At 36.7% G+C, this 27,896-nt stretch overlaps 3 long non-coding RNA genes across 3 annotated transcripts; all 3 read left to right on the plus strand.

Moving 5' to 3' along the window:
* The first annotated feature begins 371 nt into the window (after positions 1–371).
* Positions 372–3,566, plus strand: LOC138696456 (uncharacterized). Its single transcript, XR_011331385.1, has 3 exons — positions 372–1,266; positions 1,436–3,343; positions 3,442–3,566. It is a non-coding gene; the product is annotated as an uncharacterized lncRNA (long non-coding RNA).
* A 12-nt stretch (positions 3,567–3,578) lies between these two features.
* Positions 3,579–27,762, plus strand: LOC138696457 (uncharacterized). The gene is made up of 3 exons (XR_011331386.1): positions 3,579–12,963; positions 17,485–17,627; positions 25,739–27,762. It is a non-coding gene; the product is annotated as an uncharacterized lncRNA (long non-coding RNA).
* LOC138696458 (uncharacterized) lies at positions 12,971–15,296 on the plus strand. Its single transcript, XR_011331387.1, has 2 exons — positions 12,971–13,291; positions 13,715–15,296. It is a non-coding gene; the product is annotated as an uncharacterized lncRNA (long non-coding RNA).
* Positions 27,763–27,896: the final 134 nt, after the last annotated feature.

Below are 27,896 nucleotides of genomic sequence, written 5' to 3' on the forward strand. Positions count from 1 at the left end.
TCTCGTGATGGTGTTGGTCGTTGTGCCATCTGTTAACGATTATTGAACTACATCAAGCCGGCCTCCAACTGCAAACTCGAAAGTCTATATAAAGGAGTTATCTGTTAGTATATATGATCTAGGTATTAAGTCAACTGCCATTATATAAGGAGCGCACCCGATTGAGTGACTTGGTGGCCGGGATTCCACAGTAATATGCATTGTTACTCGAAGAATCTACGTGAAGATTAATTTTTTGGTCCTATAGAATATATCTGTTATGGTAACAATTGATATTTTCTCCTCTAATATCAATTGTTACCATAACATATATTCTGTAGAACCAAAAAATTAATCTTCACGTAGATTCTTCGAGAGACAGTGCATATTATTGCGCATATTACTGTGGAATCCCGGCCACCAAATCACTTAAGTGGGTACGCTCCTTGTATAATGGCAGTTGACTAATATAAAACGTCAACATATATGTCGAACTTAGAGTCAGGCCACAAAGGAAAGCCACTGGAGGATGGGGATTCGATCTGGTGCTGTGGATGGAACTTGGGCGTAGCTCAATGGTTAGAGCGCGTGGTATGTAGAATTAAGGACCCAGCTTCGATCCCCGATGCCGGAACGAATTTTTCTCCTCTAATAGTTTCTTTCGTACTCCGTTTATACACCTTGCATATATATGACATTAGTTTTGGTTAGTTTAGGCTTTTGTTATTCCCTTTTTCTATGGATATGAAATTTATTGTATAGCACAGCTCTAAACTGCTGGCACTCGTTTTCGAGAAATAAGTAAACCGACAGGAAGGGACGATTAGGGGTGGAGGTAGTCCTCTTTTCGCTCACCGAGCCTGCCCTAAGCATACAGGCTATCTTCTATACCAAATTCGTTGTGCATGAATGAAGTACACCACTGTATTTCCTGAATGTGACGTAATTTGAGGGAGGGAATAAAGGAGGATTTCAGTGTCGCCAACACGTCTCATACAATACTACATACCTAATATAACCTAACATAACATCTGACAATACTACACACGTAACAAACCTAACCTAACACATAATAAATCTAATCTAATCTAACCTAACCTGTCACACAATACTATACAACTGTAGTAACATTCCTCACGTTTAGTATAATTTCGTTTGCAAATGTTGTCATTTCTGCTATATGTCGTGTCGGGAGCCATTTAGTGGAAGAATTGGAACGTGATGGCGGGATTGCCTGGGATAGATTTTGGTGACTCTGTCTCCACTGCTGATAATTACATTTAAGTAGTTAGTGAAGTGTGTGTTTTGTGCAATAATCAATGTGTTAATGTAGTAATAATTCCATATTATATAGTGCAATAAAAATCGAAATGTGTTGTGGCTGTAATAAAAGTGTAGGCAATTGGTTCACAGTGCCACATTGGCAGTGTTAAAAGTGTGCAATATTTCTTTACAGTGGCAGGTGGATGCTCTACCTTGAATCTCTTTACCTAACAGAACACGATGAGAAGGAATTGGGGTGGGTTGGGAGCTATACATTCAAATTATTAGATTTATTTTGTGTCACTTATGTAGCATTAATGAAATGAAATAAATAATAAAAGAGCAATAATTGAGAATTGCAAAATCATATTAGTATTACCTACTAGAAAGCCAACTAACTATTTTGCGGTCGAGTTGTAATACAGCTTGAGTGGAAACCTCACAGCACGACAACCAACTACTACTAAACCATACACCACCATTCTAACCCAAAAAGTAGGATCGTCCCTAAGAAAGATGGGTCAATGTTACTTATGTCCCACCCACTATAGAGACACAGGCCAATTTTACACGTATTTAGTATAACTTGTTGCTTTTTTGACAGGTTAGGTTTGGTTAGTTTAGGTTTTTGTTATCGCCTACTTTGCATATACGATTATAGCTTGGCAGTGATAAAAGTGAAATATTCGTTCAGTGGGTGTTGGATACTCTACATTCACCTTCAACAATTTTCCGAAATCACTGGAACTAACTCAACGCTAGTTTCATCAAGTATTTTCCCTGGCAAGGTTACTTCACATACTTATCTCTACAGTTGGCCTTGATTTCTCGCAACGTTGTGGCACGGTTTTTAGTTAAGTACTTACCTGTATTCTAGAGTCGTTCCAAAGTTTGTTATATACCTATTTGATTTTTGTGATTTTAGCTGGACTGTGGTAGAATATGGCTCTCCGTATGCTCCTAAGATTGTGAATTTACTGTGGGAAAGTTTTTTTCGTAATGTGTGATAATGTATTGGTTTCACGCTATTTGACATTCTTGTAGATGATTATGTTCCACTAAGTTAGACTGTAAGGGCGCTATTCATAGACATTTCGCAGCACGTGCTATGAGCGTACTAAGCTAGCCCCGGCTATCCACAGGTTACTAGTACAGAATTCAAATCATATCCTATCGCTAACACTGGTTTATGAATACGAAAAACGCTGATCATCCACCGAAAGCCTTCACTAAAAATGTCTATGAATACGGCCCTAAGTCTTTTAGTTAATGATTGTGTAGGAGGTAGGATCCAGTGAAGTGCGTGTCTTTACGCTCTTTTTTTTTTTTTTATTAAGACGAGACAAATGCCTTTGTACAAATTGTGGAAATATGGAACTGTGGAATAAGTGAGCTTTTGTAAGATCGAGGATCAGTGACAGGTTAGCTTTGGTTTGTTCAGGCTTTTGGTATGCCTTGCATATAGGGATCATTCCATATTACATTATTGGCTTTCTTAATTATGGCGTAAGAAAACAAAGTGTAACCTCATTAAATCATCACAAAAGGTGCAATTCTCAACCTTCGTAATTTATTTAACAAAACTTATTCCACTTTAGAAGATGTAATTGTGTATAGAACATAGTAGGATTCAGTTGTTTTTTAGCAATTGGATTTCAAGCTATCATTGTTTGAAAGTCGGCTAATATGTCTAAAGTTGATGCACTGAGCAATTTTAGAAGTGCTATGTTTTCAAGACCATACAGTTGTAGGACAGGTAACAGAAGAATGGAGAAAGTTCCACAACGCAGAACTGCACACATTGTATTCTTCACCTGACATAATTAGGAACATTAAATCCAGATGTTTGAGATGGGGAGGACATGTAGCATGTATGGGCAAATCCAGAAATGCATATAGAGTGTTAGTTGGGAGGTCGGAGGGAAAAAGATCTTTGGGGAGGCCGAGACGTAGATGGGAGGATAATATAAAATTGTATTTGAGGAAGGTGGGATATGATGGTAGGGACTGGATTAATCTTGCTCAGGATAGGGACTGATGGCAGACTTATGATGTGAGAGCGGCAGTGAACCTCTAAAGGTTGCTTAAAAGCCATTTGTAAGTAAGTAATCCATTTTGTATTCTCCAGTGCTCAACTTTCTCAATCTCAATCGTTGAAGTTTAGTTTTAGATGAATTTATTGCTTTGTTTACTTTCCAGAGAACAATTACCAAGAACCAAAATGCCAGGAATTTATTGAATATTTAAGGGAATGCTGTAAAAAGTGGCACAGTGTGTCTATCAGTTGCTCTGGAATTGACATTCAAGAAGCACATTCACAGGTAGTAAGTATTTATGAAGAGAATCATTTAGTAAAAGTGTAGCATTTGGATTCATGAGCTGCTGTTGCGCGAATGCGACAATGTAACTATAGCACTGACGAGAACAAGAATTTAAAAACTTGAATGACATTTTATCCCAACCATTTCTTCAATATTTTTTCTTCTTTATCTCTCTACACCCTCCACTTCTCTCCTCTGTTCTGTCTCATCTCTGTCAACTCACATTTAATATTACAAACAATGTTATACTGATAATACTTACCTCTGAAGCAAATAGGATCTGAATCAATACTATCCATGCTCCAAAAGAGTAGTCTATTGCTTAAACCACAGGGGCATGGAGGCACTTGAAGAAATGATAATCTCATCTTCCTCATAAACTGAATATCCCACCACTCCCGAATAAAGGTCTAACTCAAATGGTCAAATATTGTATCTTAGACTCTATTCTGGCAGGCATTCATTCATACCTTATTTAGCTTCACAGCTGGCTTAGAAGATTCAAATGACATGTTTGGTTAAAAATAGAAAAAAAGAGTGGGGTTAAGTAGCAGGCAGAAACAGGACAATGAGAATTAAGTACATGCCACAGTGCACTGCATTAGAATGGCTTCAAGCAGCATGAATCAGAGGAATTACAGAAGAAACAACAGGGATTACTGGTGTTTTCAAGACTAGTGATATTCAAGTTAGTGGACTGGTTGCAAGACTTGAGTCTTCTGGTAAGGTCTTCCATGCCCATTATTCAGGTACTATAGTGTCGAAGCTCTTAAGAGACTTTTGAGGCTTAGCTTAACCAAAAAATTTGAGTTATTATACCTGGTAACAGTATAAGTTCGTAATAATGATGTATTGTAACACTTGGTTTCACTCCAGTCCTTCCACATATAGTAAATTCACTGTTGGCAGTCATTCCAGGATGAATAGTTCTGTGCAAGAGGCTTGTGGTAGCAGCGGCACCCTCAAGCTTGTAGGAAGGCCGGGAAGGAGAGGGGGTATCGATTGGCTACTACTGCTCCGTAGGAAATGGCTAGCCTCAATACATATGTAATACACTGCGCTGTATTGGTCTTCTGTGAATGCATTGCGTTGTTGAGCATTTAATCAAAAGTGCGCGGGGGGGGGGGGGTGCGTGCGTGTGTGTGTGTGTGTGTTTTTTTGTGGGATATAAACTAAATTTTCCTATAATTAAATTAAATAACTTTCTGTATCCATTTTTCAATAACGAACAATTAGAAAATGAATTAAAGAATATTTATGTAGATAAAGAAAAGCATTTGAAAGGTACAAGCAAAGAAAGTTCTGAGTAAATGCCTTTTTATGTTCAAAACCTTGTAGCACAGCCATAATGTTCATTCAGCATATTATTTTCATCATGTAATGAGAACACATTTTCATACAACAATGTCCAACCATAATAATGAAATGTTTGCATGGCTTCCAGAGATAACAATACTCCTCAGTGTAAAACTGTTACAATTATAACATTACATTATAAAGCATGGGTACATTTTATTTAAAAACTAGTGAATTTTGTTATAGGCCTACATTCTCTTACAACAGTGGCCATAATAATAATGTGAAGATCAAGTCAATCCCATGACAGGCCAAATCGGCCCAAAGAGTGATGTGAGGCTAAAGTTCCCACCTTTACAGTAGGAATGTCACTCCTATGTGTCTGCCACAGTGGTGAAGCATCCATAAAAACGCTGGAAGTGATGCTTCCTCGTCTGCTTTCTAATATTGACGATTTTATTTTATATATTTTTTCTTTTATGTTTTGTTCAATAACATAATTCTCTCATTGTGGAATTGCGTCTATTTCCATTAAAGACGAATTTCGTTTGCGGTTTGGAATCTAGAGTGAGACTGGTAAGTTAGCCGAGTAGCCACTTCTAACCCAGCCCACACTCTACTGCCCTCGTCTCCCTGCATTCTCACTATCCACCACTGCTAACCCACCTCACTTCTCCACTGCCCGCGTCTGCCTGCTTGGAAATGCTACATAAAGCAGAGAGTCCTCATTCGCAGTGGCCAGTTCACGTGTTGGTGCTATGTAAAGAGTTATTTTTCGTTGTTATTTAGATGTTTGCATGTTGAAGTTAAGAACTATGTATTAATATGATTTCACTGGTTCCATCCATATCGCAGTGTTGACTGAAGTTTTTCTGAATTCATGTTGTGAGTGATCATAGTGTTGTTTGATATGGAGGCAGGAAACTTAAATGTTGGCTGCGTGCTTCCAGCATGTAACAGTAACTCACTTCCCCTCTCACTTCGACTTCCTCTTCCTGCTGTTCAGTTGACCATCTTATTGAGCAGAAGAGTTTCAGTTCATTATGTTACCAAGATAAAGTGAATATTATTCAAAGTGGTAGGCCCTTGGGTAATCTTAGGCTAGAAATTCAACAAAAAGGACGTAAAGTATTTACGCGCCGTTTTAATATGAAAATGTACGATTCAACATCGTGGTTATGTGGTTGTAGTAAATTACAAAAGTTGTTTTGCTGGCCCTGTCTATTCTTTTCCAATGAGAAAAATGTTTGGTCTAAAGCAGGTTTTGACGACCTGACTAATTTTCATAAAGCTCAAATGAGACATACAATTTCTCAAAGTCATATACAAGCTCAAATCCAGTTAAAACAGTTTAGAAAAGTACGAATAGAATGTAGCTTGAATGAACACTTACGTTTGTCAATTTGAAGTCCACAATGAAACTGTTAGAAAAAACAAGAGATTCGTTACTCATTTTGTTAAAGTTGCGTGTTTCTTGGGGAAACAAGAACTAGCTTTTCATGGCCATGGTGAGTCAGCAAAATCTATAAATAGTGGAAATTATGTTGAATTATTACACAAATGGGCAGAGATGGATCCCGAACTGCAAGCTCATTTAAATAATTCAACAGTTTTTTCAGGATTGTCAAGTGATATTCAGAATGACATCATATTGTCTATTTCAGAAGACATGTATCGAGAAATTAAGAAAGATGTAAGTCAAGCCCCCTTTATCACTGTTATCTTGGATGAAACGACAGATATCAGTACAAAATCACAACTGTCGACCATAATTCAGTATGCGAACATCGACTGTAGTATTGAGGAAAGATTTTTAGGTTTTAGGAACGTAAGTGAGGACCGTTCTGCAAATGCCTTAGCTCAGCATGTTTTCAATACTTTGATGGACTTTTATTGCGAGAAAAAGTTAGTTGTCAGACTTACGATGGAGCAGCTGTTATGGCAGGTCAGCACAGCAGGCTTCAAGTTTGGGTGCGCGAAAAATGCCCCCAAGCAATTTTTGTGCATTGCTACACCCATAGATTGAACTTGGTTCTATCACAAACTGTTATTTACATCAAACAGTCTAAAATATTTTTCATTACTCTCACAGGTTTCAGGAAATTTTTTTCCAAATCCACAAAGAGGACAGAAGCACTAGATACTGAAATAAGAAAACGATTCCCCAATTTAGCTCCCACAAGATGGAACTATAACAGTATGAATACAAAATGGAATTACACGATTTATTTACGTCCATAAATGAAAATTCCGACAAATGGGATTATGATCAGGAGCAGCTCTACAATAAGAACTGCAGAGTTGCAGAACCCCCATTTACATGGAGATGTAAAATAAAAATGTAAAACGTGCTTTTATGTAATCTAGTTCATTGTTTCGTTTATTTTTCCAATTCATTCTCCTTCGATTCGAGATTGTACTGTCTGTAGGAGACTTGAACTGCTTGAGAATTTTATCTGTAGTGTACTTTTCGGATCTGTGATCGGCAGTCCTGGAGCTCAACGTAGGGTAGTCAGCTGCAGAAAACTGATTTTCTTGACTGTCCCATAAGACTGCATTGGAGCTGCAACCGAAGCAGCTCTCTCCGAATATACAAAAGAACCGACAACACCCTCATCTCTGTGTTAGGAGAACACATAGGCTTCTGGTCTTACTGTATATCATTACAGTTCCAGTGTGTTATACAGTACTGTGGGTGGCGTGATGTGATTAGTGAGTGTGTCTAAGGAAATATTTTATATTAAAAATGAATGAAATGAAAACCTAATCGACCAACCTTTTTCGAAATTAAAAGAGAAATTACACGTTAACTTAAGAAATTAGGACGTCCTACACCAAATTTAAATATTGAAATTTCTGGAAAAAGTCGAGGAAATCGTGTAGCCTACTAGTCATTTTAACACTGAAATGTGTAATGGAAACGATTGGTTTTTTGCTGCACTCATGAAAATGCTTTCTCCCCCACCTGTGTCTTCTGTTTACAGGAGACAATACATGGATAAAGACCGGAGTGAAGGATTTAGTTAATATGACTTAAAAAAATAGAAAAGCATGAAAATTCGAAAACTCATTTCAAGTCAAACAGATTTGTAACTGCTACAGACATTAAAATATTCTAACACAGCTTGATTCAGCGTATTGGATTAACATTCAGGAACAAGATGAAATTTTTTATAAAAATAGATATAGTCTATCTAAATTAATTAACTGTGTGAAATTCTGTGCCACATTTGAATTAGCAATGCAAGGACTTGCCGAATCAGATGATTCAACAAACCGCAGTACATTTCGGGGTTTGACTGATTTTACTTCACATTTAGATTAAACTTTCAAAGATCATTTATAGGGCTCATCACAATTCAAAGAAACTACGAAACCAATTCAGAATTAATTGCTGGATAGCAATAAAATGATTGGAAATTTATCTTCATTGCCACCAAAACATTACGCTGAAGGTTTGGTGCAAACTATCTTAATGGAATATAGGCTTAACGGAAATTCAGTCATAATTGAACCACAGAAATTAATTGTGCTGCCAGAACAGGTGTAGGCTAGAAAAGTTGACGTGACGAAATTCGGTAGGAGTTAAAAGTGTTCGAATGATAGAAAATTCCTGATAGTTGTTCATTCATGTTATCAACATGTGGGGCATATCTCCACTACATGACTAGTTGTATCGGGTGGGAGAGGTGTAGCCTATGGAATGGGTAAGGCGCACGGATTGTTGGAGTACAATTTCGGGTGCACAGTCAACTTCGAGAAGGGGCTGTAATTACACATGTTATACAATTTAGATGCAATGAACAGCATGCGTTTGCTAAATACACTATTTATCATGCAGAACTGCCAACCTTTGTAACCGTGGGCCGCTACTGATTCTGATACAATTATTTCAGCTGAAGGCCTGCTTTCAAAATTGAAGACTTTGATTTCAACTTCCTTCTTGTAGTATTCACTTCAATTTTCCCCCACTCTGATGCACCTTGCATGTTCTTAAAAAAAATTCTTGATATTAGTTTCTGCATAAAGAGCATTGATAACTTCACTGCTCATCTTACATGGCTCAGAGGAGAGTTAGATTCAATATGGTGTAAGACCGGGAATACACGGATGCACTATGGCAGTAACGCAGCATTACATGTAATGTACAGAGTAAATTCTGCACTTTCGAACAAACGATGCACACGATACGAACCATATGAGCAGTGCGCAAGCCTCGAACACCTTTCTAGTTCCATTCTATCTCGCACGATGCACAACCATGGAAAACGAGAAAGCTTTGCTAACTGCTATTTGCGCTTTGGTAGTAGGCTAGTAGGATACATTTTCAACAGAAAGAAACGTAGACCTACGAAGTTTTACAAGAAGCGGCTAGGGAGTAATTTTTTAAGTGCTATAAACTTTCAAGACATCAACGGCCAGTATAAAAACCTTAGGACTACTCGGATGATATCCACCAATTCTGGAGAAATATTGATGAAAATTGGGCCAAACTTTAAAAAATCAGCCACCAACATGCGAGAACCAATCTCAAGTCAAGATAGGACAGTATTTATTGTACTGAACTCAATTAATCCTTTGAAGAATGTTATTGTGTAATTAACAAAGTATGTAAAACACTATTTTTGGTTGATTGTAAATGTCAATATTCCAGGTTCGCACTGACTTTACGATTCTTGGTGATAGGGGATTCGTTCACAAGCCTTCAATACCTTTTGCGAATTTCAAAACAGGCTATCGGAGAAATAATCCCAGAAGTTTGCCCAGCAATTGTCAGCGCATTAAAGGAAAATATCAAGATCATAGTACCAACATAATGTGCTTCTTTAATTGGGATATTTTAATTGCAATACAAATAATGAAACATTGACAGAATTGCAGTTAAAACATTCGAAATATCACACCAAGAAAAATCAATAATATTTCGAAGTCGCATTGTAATAAAGAAACACGTACTGTACAATAAAACTACAAACATTTTCTTTTTCGAGTAATCAAAATTTGATTGCCATATGATGTTTTTAATTTATATGTAGGCTACAGTCAAAACTAGTATTTTAAATCAGCCAAAGAAAATTATTTTAAAATAAAACATAGAAATGAAAAATATATACCACAAATACTACAAAAATTGTTATTCAGTTCATTAAAAATAATAAGAAAAAAAAAAACAGAAATATTAAACTTGCTGGCTTTGACTATCGGAATAGCCTATGTGATGAACATTCTGGGGACAGAGTTTTGGTTGGATGATGTTGAAGCGAGCCAAGAGAGTTTGATTGAAATCCGGAAGTTACAGGGTATAGTGTAGTAAGAATGGAATTGGAGATTTTGTCATTGAAAGGTCGGCTTGAGAAGACTCTTGAGTCAGAGGACGTTGTGGTGGTTCAGAAGCTGAATCATAGTAAGTTGAGGGAGTAATTGATTGAGTAGGTTGTCTAGGATAACCCATTTGGGAAGAAGACTTCAAATGAAGGTGCAGATGAATGAAAACGTTGTTGTCCATAGAAAGTTGGCATTTCAAAGAAGTTTCGTTTTACTTTCACCTGAATGTCATAAGTAGCTTGCTGAATCTCTTTCCTAGCAGTCACACAATAGGCCTATGCTATCATTTTCGATTAAAGGAAAGCACAAAATGATTTGACTTCACATTGTTCAACAGTGATCTTTAACCTCCCAGAAGCCATCGGCATGGTTCAGGCGATAGCGCATTTGTCTGCTGATCCGGAATTGCACTCGAGCATGGGTTCGATTCCCGCTTGGGCTGATTACCTGATTGTGTTTTTCCGAGGTTTTCCTCAACCATAAGACGAATGTCAGGTAATTTATGGCGAATCCTCGGCCTCATCTCGTCAATTGCCAACTCGCTATCACAAATTCCATCGATGCTAAATAACCTAGTAGTTGATAGAGCGTCGTAAAAATAACCAATTAAAAGAATTATCATTCCAGCAGCGGATTGCATAATTCCAACTGCATTTGCCATTAATTCTGTACTATCATCCTGCTTTTTCGCTCGTTTAGGAGCCCTATCTCATCTTGCGTGTTAACTGGCATGTTCCGTTGTTTTTATTATAATAGTCAATATCACGAGGTTCCACAAGACTGGACATTTTTTATGAGGTCCAACCTACTTCAGACCACTCCATGCTTGAGGTGCGCGCTTCACGAGACAAACGGCAACGAACCCGTCCGCACTGCGGCAACGAATTCCTTTGTATTCGCGAGAAAAACCTACAGGGAACGGATCGCTACGCTGCATTTGAGGTGTGCACGTTCTTGCCGCAGCGCGTGCTTGAAATCGCGTACAAACGAGCAAACGAAGCCTCAAATTTTGTTCGACCTTGTTACATTACTGCCGCTGCGCGTCCGTGTATTCTCGATCTAAAACTGAAATCGTCACATCTCATTTAGAAAGTTAGGAAATGCTGCATAGGTGGAAACCCCACCAATTGCACCTCTCTGGGCTAGCAACCCATTGAGCGTCATTTTTACACTGCTTTCAAGTCTCAACAGAAGCCTCGGAACACAAAGATGTACGAAGAGAGTATCGTTGAATTGTATAGGTACTTAATAAATTCTGATCTAACGGTCGTACTCCCTGAGGTATATAGGATTGCCCAACTCATTATAACCATCCCAGCATCTAGTGCTTCTGCTGAAAGATCATTTTTAACACTGAAGCACATAAAGACATATCTTCGAAACACTCAAGATAGATTGTCGTCACTTGCTCTTCTTAACATTGAGAAGGCTTTGTTGCAAAATTACGGAGAATACCGACATCTCATGATGACGTCATAGATATCTTTGCCAACAAAAGTCGGAGGATTGAACTCAACTTCAAAAAATAAGGTAAGGATTGTCAGATTTTATAAAAATCTGAATATAATTTAGAAAGCAATTAAATTTATATAATTTATGACAAAAATTGGAAAACACCCTTTTAGAGACGAGCTTCCCCTACTCTTGGACCCACGCCTCGTCACTGGCCTGCCACCTCTATCCCCAAGGAAATGCCTCTGGTACTTATTTCTGTTAGAGATTGAGTAGACTTCCAGGGCTATAATGCGGTTGATTAGTGTAGATCAATGGAAAAATTCATAATCCCATTGGGAAATGAACCCGCAACCTCTCGCCGCAATTCAGCTGTCGGTGTGATTCCTGACACACATGACGTCATTCAAATTCGTTATCAGAGATCGGAAACAACGCTGTATACTTTACACTGCATTATGAATACGTCCGCCTGAATAGCTCAGTTAATGAGAAAAACACTTATTGTTAACACTATATACTGTATTTTGATTAAATATTAACCAAACGAAAATTATCAGACTCAAAATCGTGATATTTCCTAGTTTACATAAATAGATGCACTAATTTTCTTCCCTCCTATACCTAGTAGAGTGATTTGTCTGTATATTATTCCAGGTGTGGAAGGAGATAACAAATAGTGTTTCCGGGTTCTCAACCGTTAATCCAAAGATATAGCCAGGTTAATATTAGAAATGTTAATGAAAACAAAATGATGTCCCTGTGTGTGCGTGCGTGCACATCATATATACACACAGAGAGAGGGGGGGGCACACGCACGTACACACACAAACACACATGAGCTGTGCATATCATGTACCTTAAGTAATAAATATTATTTACTATTTCAAATTATGTTCAGAAGAACTCAACAAAGAATATTAATCCATCTCGTCTCATCAGCACTCAACAATGGAATTTATGAATTGTAATTGTTCAGAATGTCAACTGCTGGTGTGTGTTTTGTGCTTTTATAGTTGCTGGTGTTACGTGTAAACATGAGAAAATAAATTTATCCTATAGGGTTTAAGAAAATGTGTGTTTTTACTTCTGAAGTGGAAAAATTGAATATCAGAGAAAAACAAAGGTAATATTTATATGAATGTGATGAAAGTGACTTGAGAGCAAAATGAAAAAAGAATAATTGTATGTTATTACCATGGTAATGATATTTTATAAAGGAAAAATGTAAATTGTCTGGTTGCATTTCCAATGTCTTCAATGAGTAGCGAGAACAAGAAAGACCCCTGTAGAGCGCATCTATGTAATTTGCAAAAATGTTTGAGTGGTAAATTTCCATTATATTTCATGGTTATTTCATTTCATTTAAACTCATTTACGTGCATTGCCATAACATTTATTGTTAGATAGTTTTTATTGTGGCTATAGTGAAAAGGAGAAAGTGTGATCACTTTGCTTGTCTGCCAGTCTCTAAGCATTGAATCAACTGGTACTGCAGCATATTAGGAAAAGCAGGTGATGAGTGCATCATAATTTGTTTATAAGTCAACAGCTGCTGTTGGAGCATGGAAAGAGGTGCAAGGAAAAAGATGTTGTATGGTTGTTGATTAATGAGCAACATTCTTATATAATTAACGTACTTAAGCAAATAATAGGTGTTACTTACTTACTTACAAATGGCTTTTAAGGAACCCGAAGGTTCATTGCCGCCCTCACATAAGCCCGCCAGCGGTCCCTATCCTGTGCAAGATTAATCCAGTCTCTATCATCATACCCCACCTCCCTCAAATCCATTTTAATATTATCCTCCCATCTACGTCTCGGCCTCCCTAAAGGTCTTTTTCCCTCCGGTCTCCCAACTAACACTCTATATGCATTTCTGGATTCGCCCATACGTGCTACATGTCCTGCCCATCTCAAACGTCTGGATTTAATGTTCCTAATTATGTCAGGTGAAGAATACAATGCGTGCAGTTCTGTGTTGTGTAACTTTCTCCATTCTCCTGTAACTTCATCCCGCTTAGCCCCAAATATTTTCCTTAGCACCTTATTTTCAAACACCCTGAACAAAATAATAGGTGTATGTAAATTAATAATAATAATATAAATGTCGTGCTGTTTTGTACTATGATGTAAATCTAGAAGTTATGGTTACAAGTGGTTTAACTTAATTCTTGGTCTTCATGAAAAATTATCGGATGGGATAATGTACATTTTTTTCCAGTATTTACATGGCATAATGGAAATAAGTTGACAGAATTCGATTAAGATATAGAGTAGATGCTCATATTACGACTATTACCCTAGATATTGCCACTTTTTAGGATACATTTGTGAAATATCTTTTCAATAAGAAATTCACAGTGCAGCTGAATAGTCATGTATCAGAATAAAAGTAGGAGTATGTAATTTAGTCCTTTCTTTAGCATTTTTGTTAAGAATGCCACTTAATTTAATCTGGGAAACTTTTTTTCTTTGTGTAATCTGACTAAAGGTTAGAAATAGTTCACAATTTTATATTATATACTACAGATAAGTACGTAATCCACTTTGTTATACTGAGTAATAAAATTTATCCAAAAGATTCTTACTGTAGCCATCATGTCACCATATTCATAACTATGTTGCATGTGTCTTCAGTTGTTATGTTAAAAAATTTGTGAAGTAAAATTAATACTAAGGAAAGCAATTATTGTGAAGACCAAAGCATTTAATTATTTATTTAAAGCTGTAGTATCTCAAGAAGAAGAAGAAAAGAAATATGAGACTTTAGAAAATAGAAAATCCATCCAAGAGAATTGTAATGCTCAAGTTGATCTGAATATTTTTGCTTTACAGATTTGGAATTTAATTTAGAATATGTTCTATACCATGTACAGTACATTAGATAGCAGCAGGATAGGGCTTAGAACCAGTTTGTATTCGTTTGGTCAGATAACATCCATCAAGATCGACATTCAAGCAGTGACCCCTAATGTATTGCAGGCTAGACAGAAGACCAGGCAGACTTCATCATCATACACAAACAGTAATATTTTCTAATGGAGTAATAGTTGAAGGAATTATCTATTAAAAGAATGTGTTTGCTTGAAATAGGCCTGCATTGGACACTGATGCATTTGTCTTTTTCTATTATTTTGAATTTGCAGTAATTTCATAACTAATACAGGTACATAAATGAACAAATGGACACTAGTAACATGAAAGAAAATAAGCATAATGGGAAATGTGACATGTAAACAAATGAAAAAATAGTACTACAGTTAATTACAAGATGTGCTTGGTTTAGGCATATTTCTAGTTCATTAATGCTGGACTCTCTGTCAGTAAATCTTGAAGTCTCTCAATCAACGATACATTGTTCCTGTTCAATTTATTTACAACAGATGCAAAACTTTAAAAATGCTTGACATAGTGGCTTGCAAGCTAGATGGTATGAAAGTTCCTGGAATTTCGTCAATTTTGCATAGTGCCATGTGCGAAATACTGTATTAGTAATTATACCTGTTTTTTTAAGATGGGACATGACAGTTAAGCAGCCGAGCTTGGAACTACAGCTGTGTTGTCAATATGGACTATAACGCAATCAGCTGATGTTAGCTAGCAGTTTTCGTTAGATAGCGAAAGCAAAAAAAAAAAAAAAAAAAAACAGTACAAAAATCGAATCGACAGAGAATGAAACGTGAAACTAATGCTAACATTCTGTGCACGACAAACTGCACCAAGAGAGCTATTGAGCACTCACCACTTGGGAACTATAACTTTGGCAACTCAACAGTTGTTACCATAGCAACAGGCTTTCCACGCTATGTGACATTCAGTTGTTTTTCCGATTCCAGTGCTAATGTCATGTCCCATCTTTACTAAAAACAGGTATAATCAAGCAGTCCGATCACAGTTGAGTAGCTCCTCAGATAGAAGGCCTTAGTGACTTCGTAAGTTAAGACAAGAATTGGAAAGAGAGATTGGTGATGCTCTGTGATAGATTACATGAACTAGCTGAGTGATCACACTTTGTAATCACTATGCTGTGAGTATGAAGTGAATGTTTCTGTTGAGAGATTTATTGCTACACATTGTTAACAGAGCAATTTAGGAAAAAATACATTGTGTTACAATACTTGTATATTAACTATGTGAACATGAGATGAAAAGAGTTGATGGTATGGTCGTAAGGAAGCAATGATGAAATGAGAATGGTAGGAGAAACTGAGAGGGTTAATGTGTTCCATCCAGTGGTTGGACCTAAATATATTTTGACATAACCTAATTTGTTTCTGAATTATTTTAATATAACATGGTGTTTCTCGAAATGCAAGATAAGTAGCTTGCAAATAATCCGAACATGACATATTTTTACATTTTCTGTCATTGTTGGCCTCACAGCTGCTCATACCTCTTTAATTGACATCTGTAGTACGTGTAATTCCATTGTTGAAGGTCTGTCATTATTTTTTTTATAATTTGTGACATTTTGCCTGTCTTGTACTTATAAGCATTTCAGTTGTGTTGAAGGCTTAATACTGCAATCCTGTGTACATTCTGTCATCTTCACAAATAGATACAACTCTACGAAAACGGTCTAAAATTATAACATTAGCAGAGCATTCTTCTATGACACAGAGGCAAATTGCTGCAGAATGTCACATCGGTTTGGCTACTGTTAATTCGATCATAAAACGATACAGGGAGACTGGATCCATCACACCCCAGAAAAAAGGAAACTGTGGCCAGAAAAGGAAGACTTCACCAGCAGGTGATCGTTTAATTGTCAGGAAAAGTAAATTAAATCCTAGACTAACTGCTGTTGACTTAACTCGCTAGTTAATGGCTACCACTGGGGCGAATATTCACGTCACAACAGTGCGGCGTAGGCTTTTGGAAGCTGGACGAAGGGCTCGTAAGCCTATTGAGAAGCAACTACTAACCCCTGTTATGTGCAAAAAACGCTTAATGTAGGCAAAATTACATCAACACTGGACAGTGAATGACTGGAAGAATGTACTTTTTTCCGATGAGTCTCATTTCGAGCTCCACGGCCACCTTGTTTCTTACATACGGAAATGATCCGAAAAAGTAACAGCAATTCATCTCCAACAAGCACCCAAATACCCCCCTAAAGTAATGTTTTGGGGTTGTTTTACACATGAAGGGCCTGCAGCATTTATACCTATCAAGGGAATGATGAATTCTGACAAATATATTCACTTATTGGAAACCACAATCGTACCCCAGCTGCAAAAATCATTTCCGGATGGCAGAGGTGTGTTCCAACAAGATCTGGCACCATGCCATATGTCTCGAAAAACTACAGAATTCTTCAACAAGAAGAATATTCAGGTACTCCCCTAGCCAGGCAACTCACCCGACATCAACCCCATTGAGAACTTATGGTCAATTTGCAAAAGAAGAATGCAAAAAATGGATTATTCTACAAAGGAGAAGATGATTTCTGCCCTCATTGGTGTATGGTTTCGCGATGAAGAAATGAATATTTGTGGAAAATTAGTGGAATCCATCCCAAATCGTCTCAGAGCTGTTATTAGGAACAAGGGAGGCCACATAGATTATTGAGGTATGTCTTAGATCCTTTTTTATCCCATTTGAGTTTTTTGGCATCAGTAATTACGTTGTTCGGATTAATTTGCACGCTACTGTAGATCATCAGTTATTTCTTTTATTGTGGTCTCATTGGTACTACTCATTGCTTGACTTCTTCCACAGTCAATAGATGGCTATCAAGGTTTAGAAGCATACTTGAATTTTGTTGACGTTATTCAGCTTCAGTTTTCATAATTGATGTTTTTTTTTTTTTTTTTGCTATTGAGAATACTATAATATATTACAGAAAATTGTGGGGATGTGAATGCATGTCGAGAGTTGGTAGATGCTTTGAAATCTTGCTGCTCAATCTGGAAGGAGGGATCTGAGAGTTGTAAAGTTCAGATTTCTTCAAAAGAGCAGCCAACATGTAGACCTACACGTGACACGGTAATTTCCTTGTTATTATGTATGCAAAAACTCTTTTATTTGAAATCTTAAGTAATTCAAATTCTTGTAAATAGTGTTGTATAATTGTAGATGTATTTATATTAACTAAAATTTCAAGGAAATCGTTATTTTTATTTACATTTGCAGTCGAGGTGAACAGTTCAATTATATGTGAAGACATGTTATCAGCCTTGGTCATAATGAGCGCAGTTTTATGAACATTATTCTCAAGATTAATTACCTATTGTTTTCTTGTAGTTTGGTCTCCATAGTGTTAATTCTCAGTAAGCCAGAAAAATTATTTCTATTGATTCTGTGCATATCGAGCCATCCACAATACATAACATATCGAAATAAATATAATTCTAGAAGTACAGTGCATACATTTTATCTTCCTCCGCTCGCTTATGGGACCTCTGTCGCAGCAATTTCTAGTTGGACATGCTCCATTCAAGGACACTGCTGTGTGCAGTATTGAGTTGAGTTTCAGTGCAGTAAGGTTGGGTGCACACAGAATCAGACACGGCGCAGTTCTTCGTAACACAATGTTTTGCTTTATAGTGTCTCACAATGCCTCGCGACAACTGATCTGCTGGCTGTGTGGGTTTGGAAAACTGGCTTAGGCAAGAAAATGGCGTCAATGAATAAGGACTATCTATATCAGAAAATTTTACTATATTTGGTTATTATTTCCTAAAGACACCTAATATGCTGGGTAACTTTCGGTGCTGGACCCCAGACTCATTTCACCGGCATTATCACCTTCATTTCATTCAGACGCTAAATAACTTAGATGTTGATACAGCGTCGTAAAATAACCCAATAAAAAAAAAGACACCTAATATGCCAAAAAATCTATATACTCGTCATTGAAAGCGTCTTAAAATTAAATACTAACATTGTAGTGCACAAACGTCATTTTCTTTGTTTTTGACTACTTCACGAGCCACAATAATGAAAAATATATTAAATCAATAGTGAGTGATAGTATAGAGCACAGAAGTAGACCTACTACAAATTATTACTATTAATTATTATTCACCTGGTGCTTTCATCTCATTTGCAATTTCCTCCCACATTTTAGAAACCACATTATTGTCATGATACTATTTCAAAGATTGTAGAGAACATATCTTTTCTGTACTGAAGCAACTAATTTATCCACATCAAGCTTCATTCTGAATAATGTGCACTACACGACAATAGACTAGTATCTGTAGATTATGGAAGCATGCAATTGTGGACGTGGCTACTCATGACGAAGTTCAAGCAGTCATCCAAAGTTGTCTCCTTGTGTCTGCTCATGACCATATTGTTGCATATGATTTTGTATGCACTCAGCCTAAGTGTGTTGTATGCAGTGTTAATTTTCATTTCTCTGTTTGTGTCTGGTGCATGAGTCATGGTTCAGAGATTTAATACAGAATAAAGAATTTTCATTTGTTGTAACTTTTAAAAATAAAAGTTACTTGTTCATTGTTGTAGAGAAGGGCTAATGTCACGTATGTAAAGGCAAAAAGGTAAAGGTATCCCCGTAACATGCCATGAAGGCACTTGGGGGCATGGAGGTAGAGCCCCATGCTTTCCATGACCTCGGCACTAGAATGAGGTGCTGTGGTCGGCACCACGCTCTGACCGCCTTTTACCCCCGGGAAAGACCCGGTACTCAATTTTATAGGAGGCTGAGTGAACCTCGGGGCCGTTCTGAAAGTTTGGCAACGAGAAAAAATCCTGTCACCACCTGGGATCGAACCCCGGACCTTCCAGTCCGTAGCCAGCTGCTCTACCAACTGAGCTACCCGGCCACCAATGTCACGTATGTAGTCACGCAAAATATTTAAAGTGAATTTAATGCTAAAATACCAAAATTTTATCTATAAGAATAATGTAGATTAATAAAGTTAGTAAAGACTAAAGCAAAAACATACAAGAAAAAATTTATCCTAATTGTAATTTCGGAAAAAAAATACTTTTAAATGTACCTTTTTTGGAGAATGACCCATATCTATTTAATCCTGTACAATTTATAAATATCTTACTTTTGGAATTATAAAGAGTGAGATATTTGAGTGCTATTGGCATTGCATAACTTCTCACATTGTGTAATGAAAGGGAACACAGCCATCCTCATTTTCTGTCTACATAAATTTTCACACAGTACTTGCTTTTTATCACCACAGCTGCTGAAAATCTAACTTTGAAATTTTAGGAAACTTTTTTTTTTAGTGATCAGATGTTTTTAATTTCAGCAGTGTGAGGGATTTATTGCATTTGATGAAAATACATTATTTATTCTCATAAACTGGCATTCATATAGCACAGAAATGTTAGAGAGTTCACATTTTGGCAGTTTTAATGTACACAATTTTATTAGTCACATTTGTAAGTTTTCTGGAGTGAAACTCTTTCTGTCGTCTTTTAACACATTTTTGTAGGCTTGAAAACACTTTCCTACAGCACAAGATTTCATAGACGTATATTTCATTTACACACTGCCCGTGACCCCCAAAGTGATTCATCTATGAAATGTTCCCCTTGAATAATTGCATATGCTGATTTCATCTTTTCATAACCAGGGTTGTTTGATAAATAATTTAGTACTGCACACTGTCCCCACTGAACTGTGTTCTTCCTTTGGAGATATCTACACCATGGCATGATGTGTATAGCATCTTCCAGCAGGAGAGATGTAGATTCTTAGGCATTCAGTTGCAGATGATACATGCTGGTAGTGGGCCTTTAAGAATGCTAGAAAGGCAATATTGCTGTTTTCTGGAGGGCTTTCTTGGCTTTAACTAGTTCACTGGAGTCGAATATTTCAATTAGGCCTACTTTCTCGATTTAATCATGGTGGTCGACATAATATAGACCTTACAGTAGGAAGGTGCCATAACATGTCAACACAGATTCTGATAGCAGGGGGTATTTCTTACACCATTTCCCTAAACGAATGAATGCATATTTGTGCTTTAGAAATACTTTCTTAACAGAGGAAATTATATTAACTCTAAGAACATTTTTTCTGACTCCGTTTGACACCAAGAGCAAAAATTTTATCTCTGTCCTCGTCTGGCCAAAGGACGTGCAAGTTATCACTGACAGTGCAGGTGCAGTATGATGGTTCGTCTTCTCCAACACTTTAGATGGGGTTAGGTGTTGTCTTTCTGGTTCCATGGCATCTAATTTCTGCATCATGACATTAACTATGTATCAGCCATAACTACCGTATGACATTAACTATGAATCAGCCACAACCATCATAATCTCATTGACTGTAAGTCAAATGTTGTGGTTATCAATTTCTGTTCTAATGTCTTTAAAGAGTCTTATAGTGCAGTTGTTTCAGTAATTTTTGTACAGTGTCTGTTCTTCTGGTATATTTCGGTCACTGATGTCCTCTGGGAAGTCTTTGAAATTACAGTTACGTAGTATGTTCCATGGCTCATTTGCCACTGGTGCATCACATAAACGAAGATTACAATTGTCCAGTGTACTACCCATCACAGTGGAAGAGCCTTTTGTTGTTTGTTCTGTGATTGTTATGCAGGTGGCATGGGTTCGTATGGACAAGTTCGCAGTTGGGGTTTTCTTGTTTCAAACAAGCTGTAACAAGACCTCACTTTAAAAGAAAGTTTCGAATAAAATTTTCTCGTTTTGTTGAGAATTGGATTATCCAAAAAAGTGAGAATTGGATTATCCAAAAAAGTTTTCATCCTTCTGTTCATAATATCAGAACTCCTCTTCTTCTAATGAGATTCCTTATCAAAGGAGTTCCTTTGAAGATTGCTGGGTAGAGAACGAAAAAGTTGAAAATAAGAGGGCACAAGCGCAGAGAATATAGAAGATGTCAAATCACCTCCCAATAAAATTTCTGAATAGCTGCTTTGGTCATGTTAGTGGAGTGTGAGCGTGCATTATCATATTGCAGCGACACTTGATGCAGTCTTCCCTGTTGTTTTTCTTCTATTGCAGCCACAAGGTATCTGAATTGTTGGCAATAAATTTCAGCAGTTATGGTTACATTCCTGGGAAGCAATTCGTAGTACATGACACCTTTATCTCACAATATTGTATAACATCATCATCTGTGAATGGACACTAACTTTTGTATGGGGTATTGTGTGTTGAAATGACAAAACCATTTTCTTGTAGTGCTTTCCCATGGCATTCTCCCCATACACGGCACAAATGTTTCGAGCTACCTCCACTGCTTTTGCTCCTCACTTAAATTCAAATTAAATTTTCCTCTTGACATTCCATCTTCCTTAGCCTCCAGATAGCACATGCTTTCTTCAAATTCACAAACTTCAAGGCTTATTTGCAAGCACAACACTCCAAACAACAAATGATAAACAATAAACAATCGCCTAACAATGCAGTGGTTTGATGAACAAAAACGCTATGAACTTAAGCATCAACCTAAGGAAGTTTCCTAGTATCCAGTACTTGTTACATAAGCCGTTAAGTCAGCCATTGTTGTATATTCATAAGAGATGTGTATTTTCCCTGGACCAAAAATATATTACAAACTGACTAAAATCACATCTAGTAACAAACTATTAAAATTCTTTTCAGAAAGGAACCACTGTACGAACACAAAAACGACTTATGTGACAAGTACTAGGAAACTAACCAACCTATTAGATGCTTTTGTTTCTCTTGCTTATCATGTATGTAGATACAGTCAATTGGCACAATAAATTGTGAACAAAGCTTTCAGTAAGTGTTTGACATAACAAATAATTCTACATATAGCCTTTTAATAGTGTATTATTGTAAGAAAAGCTCGAGAAAATTATATAAAAATCAAAAACTTAAAGTCAAATTTAAAACAAATAGGAAACTCTGTAGAATTGTAAATTGCATGAAGACGAAATTATATTACACTTAACGATCATATTGCAAAGCATTGTAATGAATAACTGTGTAGATACAATCTTAATATTTCGATGAAACATTTCTTCTTCTTTTTATTAGACAATGCTTGTATCTATAAAAGTTCCATTCAATCTCCAAGAAGTAACTGGTACAAATTGAAAATGTAGAATGTCAGAAATATCTACGTCATCAGATCATACTACTTGTGTCAATGTTCCCGCTGTAACATGTCCTATGAATCTGTGGTTGTTTGTTGTTTTATCTGGCGAAACCCATATTTTATATGCCATAACGTCCCTTATGTGAGTTAAAATATTTTCATAGCAGGACACAAAATGATGTTTATTTACATAATGTTATGGTACAATCAAATGTTTTAGTGTAATTTTCTATAAATATCTTAATGACAGCTTTCGATTTTTTCAAACAAGATATTAACCAAAAACATCGTGTTACACAAGCCCTTATACAACAATGGTCAAGTAGCAGCAACTAAATTTGAAAAGAAAGATGGTCTGTTATAAGTCTTCTTGAGAAATACTCTACATTTTATTGTGTGTTTCAGTGTGTCATTGTTTCTCTATGAAACATTGTTTGTTTGCTCTGATTTGATAATGGCATAACTGATATTTACCTCGTTTTAATGGGGTATTCACTTCAAACTCTTCAGCAAGTTAACCTCCTAATACTTAGGATTCTTTTCTGTCAGAATCATCACTATCCTAATCCCTGATATACATACAGATGTGAGTTGTTTGTAAGTGAGGTGAGCTGGGGTGGGGTGGAGAGTTGTTTACAAAGTAATAGTGCGATTAAATTTGTCATAGAGATCAACAGCTTCAATCAGCCTAAGAATTAGTTAGCATAAGCATAAAGCACTGAGAGTGCAACTTGACTATGGAGATACTGTTATAATTTACAATATTAATCAGAAACTGAATGTACTAATCCTGCAACGTGCTGTTGCACTATACTCTGTACACAGCTACTCTGTTTCCATTGGGTCAGTGGCCAAATGCTGGACTCTAGTTTGAGTAATGTACTTTTATTTTGTTTTTGTAATTTTGTTATAGCTATATAATCTATTTATATAGTGCATATATTACAGTATATCTTTCCATTCTAGCCAAAGTAGAATGGAAACAAAAGTGCACAGCGCATCTGTAAAAATGCAGCCCACCTTGAGCACACTGTTATGAATCAAGAACACACAAAATAAACCATAGAACGGACAGTTTTTTTAAATCTGAAATTGTGAAAGTACTAAAAAATTCTTACCTTTTCAAAGATTATGTTGAAAATGTGGAAAGATAAAATGTATGCATTTACAATCGAATTTCCATACAGTGAAAACTGATGAATGATAAACCCTGTTGCAATGATAAATGTTATCAGTCCAGTATATTTCCTATATTTTAAATGTGTTTTATCCATTATTATAACAATAGTTAAATTTTAGAGAAAAACTGATGGAATTATAAAGCATTGTAGTTGTTTGAATTTACTTGGTTTCATGTTCAGTACTATTTCATTTTCACTTGATATCGCCATGATAAAAATAAAAAATTTACTTTATACACTAAATTTTAGACTCACTGAGGCTCGGTAAAAAAATGTAATTAGAGACCTGCATATAGTAGAGACTAGAAGGCAATTTTTCTAGACTGTTAAAGTTTTTATTTCGAAAAAAAAAAAATGCTATGCCATAATAGTGTTCTAATAAGATTTATTGATTTTCAAACTGAAACCATAGCTATGCTCATGTGTTGATGTGGGAGCTGAGCATGTAACCTGATGGTTCATTCCATGAAATTAAGGACAGGAGCATTGAATTTTAGAATTAACATTTTGTTTGAAATTTCCATATTTCATGAAGTAAATGAAGTAAACTTTCACGACATTAATATATTTTCTTCTGGAAATGCATTATTCTTTAATTTTCCCTGTTTGGTGATTATATGTGCTTGTTACACATGTTTACAAGCAACTCTTCCAGTGTGTAAAATTGCCTGGTTCGGAGATTTATATTATATACATATTAATGGCAAGCAGTTGCTGACAGCCGATGAGGGGTGGTCCTCCAGCTTGGGGGTTGGGCGAAGGGCTAACAACCCATCACCGTAAAAAACAGCTTGTTACGAATCCTTCAAATAAGCCTCAGAATGGGACTGATTCTCTGGCACGACCACAGTCCAGGATAACAGAGAGGGTTTGGAATTGAACGGGTTACATCAGCTGCTTGTCTATGCGGATGACGTGAATATGTTAGGAGAAAATCCACAAATGATTAGGGAAAACACGGGAATTTTACTGGAAGCAAGTAAAGAGATAGGTTTGGAAGTAAATCCCGAAAAGACAAAGTATATGATTATGTCTCGTGACCAGAATATTGTACGAAATGGAAATATAAAAATTGGAAATTTATCTTTTGAAGAGGTGGAGATCTCGTGACGAGAATATTGTATGAAATGGAAATGTAAAAATTGGAAATTTATCTTTTGAAGAGGTGGATAAGTTCAAATAGGTCTATCTGGGACCAACAGTAACAAATATAAATGATACTCGGGAGGGAAATGCCTGTTATTATTCGATTGAGAAACTTTTATCATCCAGTCTGCTGTCGAAAAATCTGAAAGTTAGAATTTATAAAACAGTTATATTACCAGTTGTTCTGTATGGTTGTGAAACTTGGACTCTCACTTTGAGAGAGGAACAGAGATTAAGGGTGTTTGAGAATAAGGTGCTTAGGAAAATATTTGGGGCTAAGAGGGATGAAGTTACAGGAGAATGGAGAAAGTTACACAACACAGAACTGCACGCATTGTATTCTTCACCTGACATAATTAGGAACATTAAATCCAGACGTGTGAGATGGGCAGGGCATGTAGCACATATGGGCAAATCCAGAAATGCATATAGAGTGTTAGTTGGGAGGCCGGAGGGAAAAAGACCTTTAGGGAGGCCGAGACGTAGATGGGAAGATAATATTAAAATGGATTTGAGGGAGGTGGGATATGATGATAGAGAATGGATTAATCTTGCTCAGGATAGGGACCAATGGTGGGCTTATGTGAGGGCGGCAATGAACCTCCGGGTTCCTTAAAAGCCAGTAAGTAAGTAAGTACATATTAATGGCGAAGCTAAGGTGTAAGCTGGAAAAAATCTGCTTTCCTTCTATATTTTTGTACAGCAGATGTTTATTGGCTTTTTTATCAAAATTTTTTGTGTCACAGACCTCACAAGAAGATGATGAGCACTCATTTTCACCTTCAAACAATACAGGTAAAACAATATAACTTATTTGTCTCGACTCATAACTTGCCAGTGATATTTCTTACACTGTACCATGAAAATTGAAAATTTCTATTTTGTCTTCATCTGCTATTTTAATATGTAAATGTTGTGTATTAAAATATGTAATCTCTATCTTTGTAAGTACATGTTTCATATGTCCAACTTGATAACAGTTTCTTTTTTTCACTTTTACAAATAATGACCTGTGTTCTTTCAGTATGAGCCATTTTACACAAAGTTAATATGAACACACACATGCATGCACTTTTGATTGCAACTAATACTCAGTAATGCAGCACATTAAGAAAACACCAATATAGTGCGACATATTATTGTGACAGAAAGCTAGCCTCGTTTTGTATGGAGATGTAGCAAATCGATACCCCCTCAAGCTTTTGAGTCAAGGTCATAGCCATGTCTTTAGAGACTTCTGCCATAACAAGCCTCACGCTGAACTCTGCATTCTGGAATGACTGCCAACAGTGAACTTAATACAGTCAATTCTGTATATATGAACATTCGGCTTTGGTCCCGGCCCGCAAACATTAAAAAGTACATTAATATTTCCGTTTATAGTGGACCCTCGCTTCGGTTATAGTGAACTTTGTATCCTGACAAATTCTTATTTGAAGTCTTGTATAAAATTGAAAGATTGTGTTGAGAGCAACATTCTAAGTTTCTTACTCCTTTAGTTAAAGGACAAAGGTAGGATTAGTGATTTCCTAGACAGTGAGCTGTACTGTAAATCCAGGCAACATGTGACGACCTTGCCTCACTCCACCATCGAAGGGTTTGACATTCTGTTCTCAGGCACTGTTACTCTACTGTTATTTCTAATCCTCCACCATCAAAGGGTTGCCTTTTGTTCTCAGAAACATTTCCATTATGACAGATAGCATCAAAACAACGGAAAATGAAATTGCCTTCTTTTATTAAAAGGGCATAAATGAAGTCAAGATTTCGATGGCTTTCAAACTCCATCAACCCTCTCCCAGTTTTCATTAGTGACCAGGGAAATTCCAAGGCTGAGTACGCAGTCACACTACAACAGCGTTTTTCATTTCTGTGTCGAAGCGTAAAGTGTTTTCTTTGGAAGTTAAGGTGAATACCGTAAAATGGGGTGAATAGAATCAGTGGGGATGAATAGGATTAAAACTTTATTCTTGGTTATAAAGTTTTTGTTATAAACTGTACTTGAGCGGGATCACAGTCATTGGTTACTATTATTGTTCTAGTAAGCAATGACTGTCTTCCCACTCAATTGCAGTTTATAACAAACTTTATAACCAAGAATAAAGTTTTGATCCTATTCACCCCCACTGATCCTATTCACCCCATTTTACGGTATTATAAGTGACATTGAACGTGGTCTTTCACAAGCGGACTTGGGCCAACAGCATAGTTTAAGTAAATCAACTGTGAGTAACAGTATACAGTGTAATCCATTCCACAAAAATTAAATATTTTATTTTCTTGTTCACAATTTCTTTCATTTCTGTCATTTAAGGTTAGGGGAGAGACACTTCGGATATAGTGAACGAAATATGCAAGTCCACAGAGGTTCACTATATGCGGAGTTGACTGTATATGAAAGGATCAGAATGCAACCAAGTGTTACAATACATCATCATTATTATAAACTTATAGGCCTACTGTTACTAGGTATAATAACTCAAACTTTTTGGGTAGGCTAAGCCTCAAAAGCCTCTTAAGAGCTTTGCCACTGATACATATTATTACGAGGATTCGAGCATAAGTCATGGCAACTATTTTTTTTTATCAAAGGTAAGGGTTGGTATCACAAAATGTCATGTTGCATGAAAACTGCACACTCATAGTGTGTGTCCACAACACGAAATGGGTTTGTGCTTGTCTGTAATAGAACAGAGAGTAATGTTAAATCAGTTGTCAGTGTAGCACCATGCAGGAGGATGTAACCCGTGTTGAATAATGCCTTTCCATACCGGACAGTTGCGAGGTAAGTAGCAGCGAGCATGCAAAGCAGCCAGCGATCGGCAACGAGCAGGACGACCAGTGAGTGTGCAGACTGATGTGACACATAAAGCAGAGTGTGTAGGACGGCTACTGCGGTGCTGG

The sequence above is a fragment of the Periplaneta americana genome, chromosome 3 (assembly GCF_040183065.1).
Source record: "Periplaneta americana isolate PAMFEO1 chromosome 3, P.americana_PAMFEO1_priV1, whole genome shotgun sequence".
NCBI lineage: Eukaryota > Metazoa > Arthropoda > Insecta > Blattodea > Blattidae > Periplaneta > Periplaneta americana.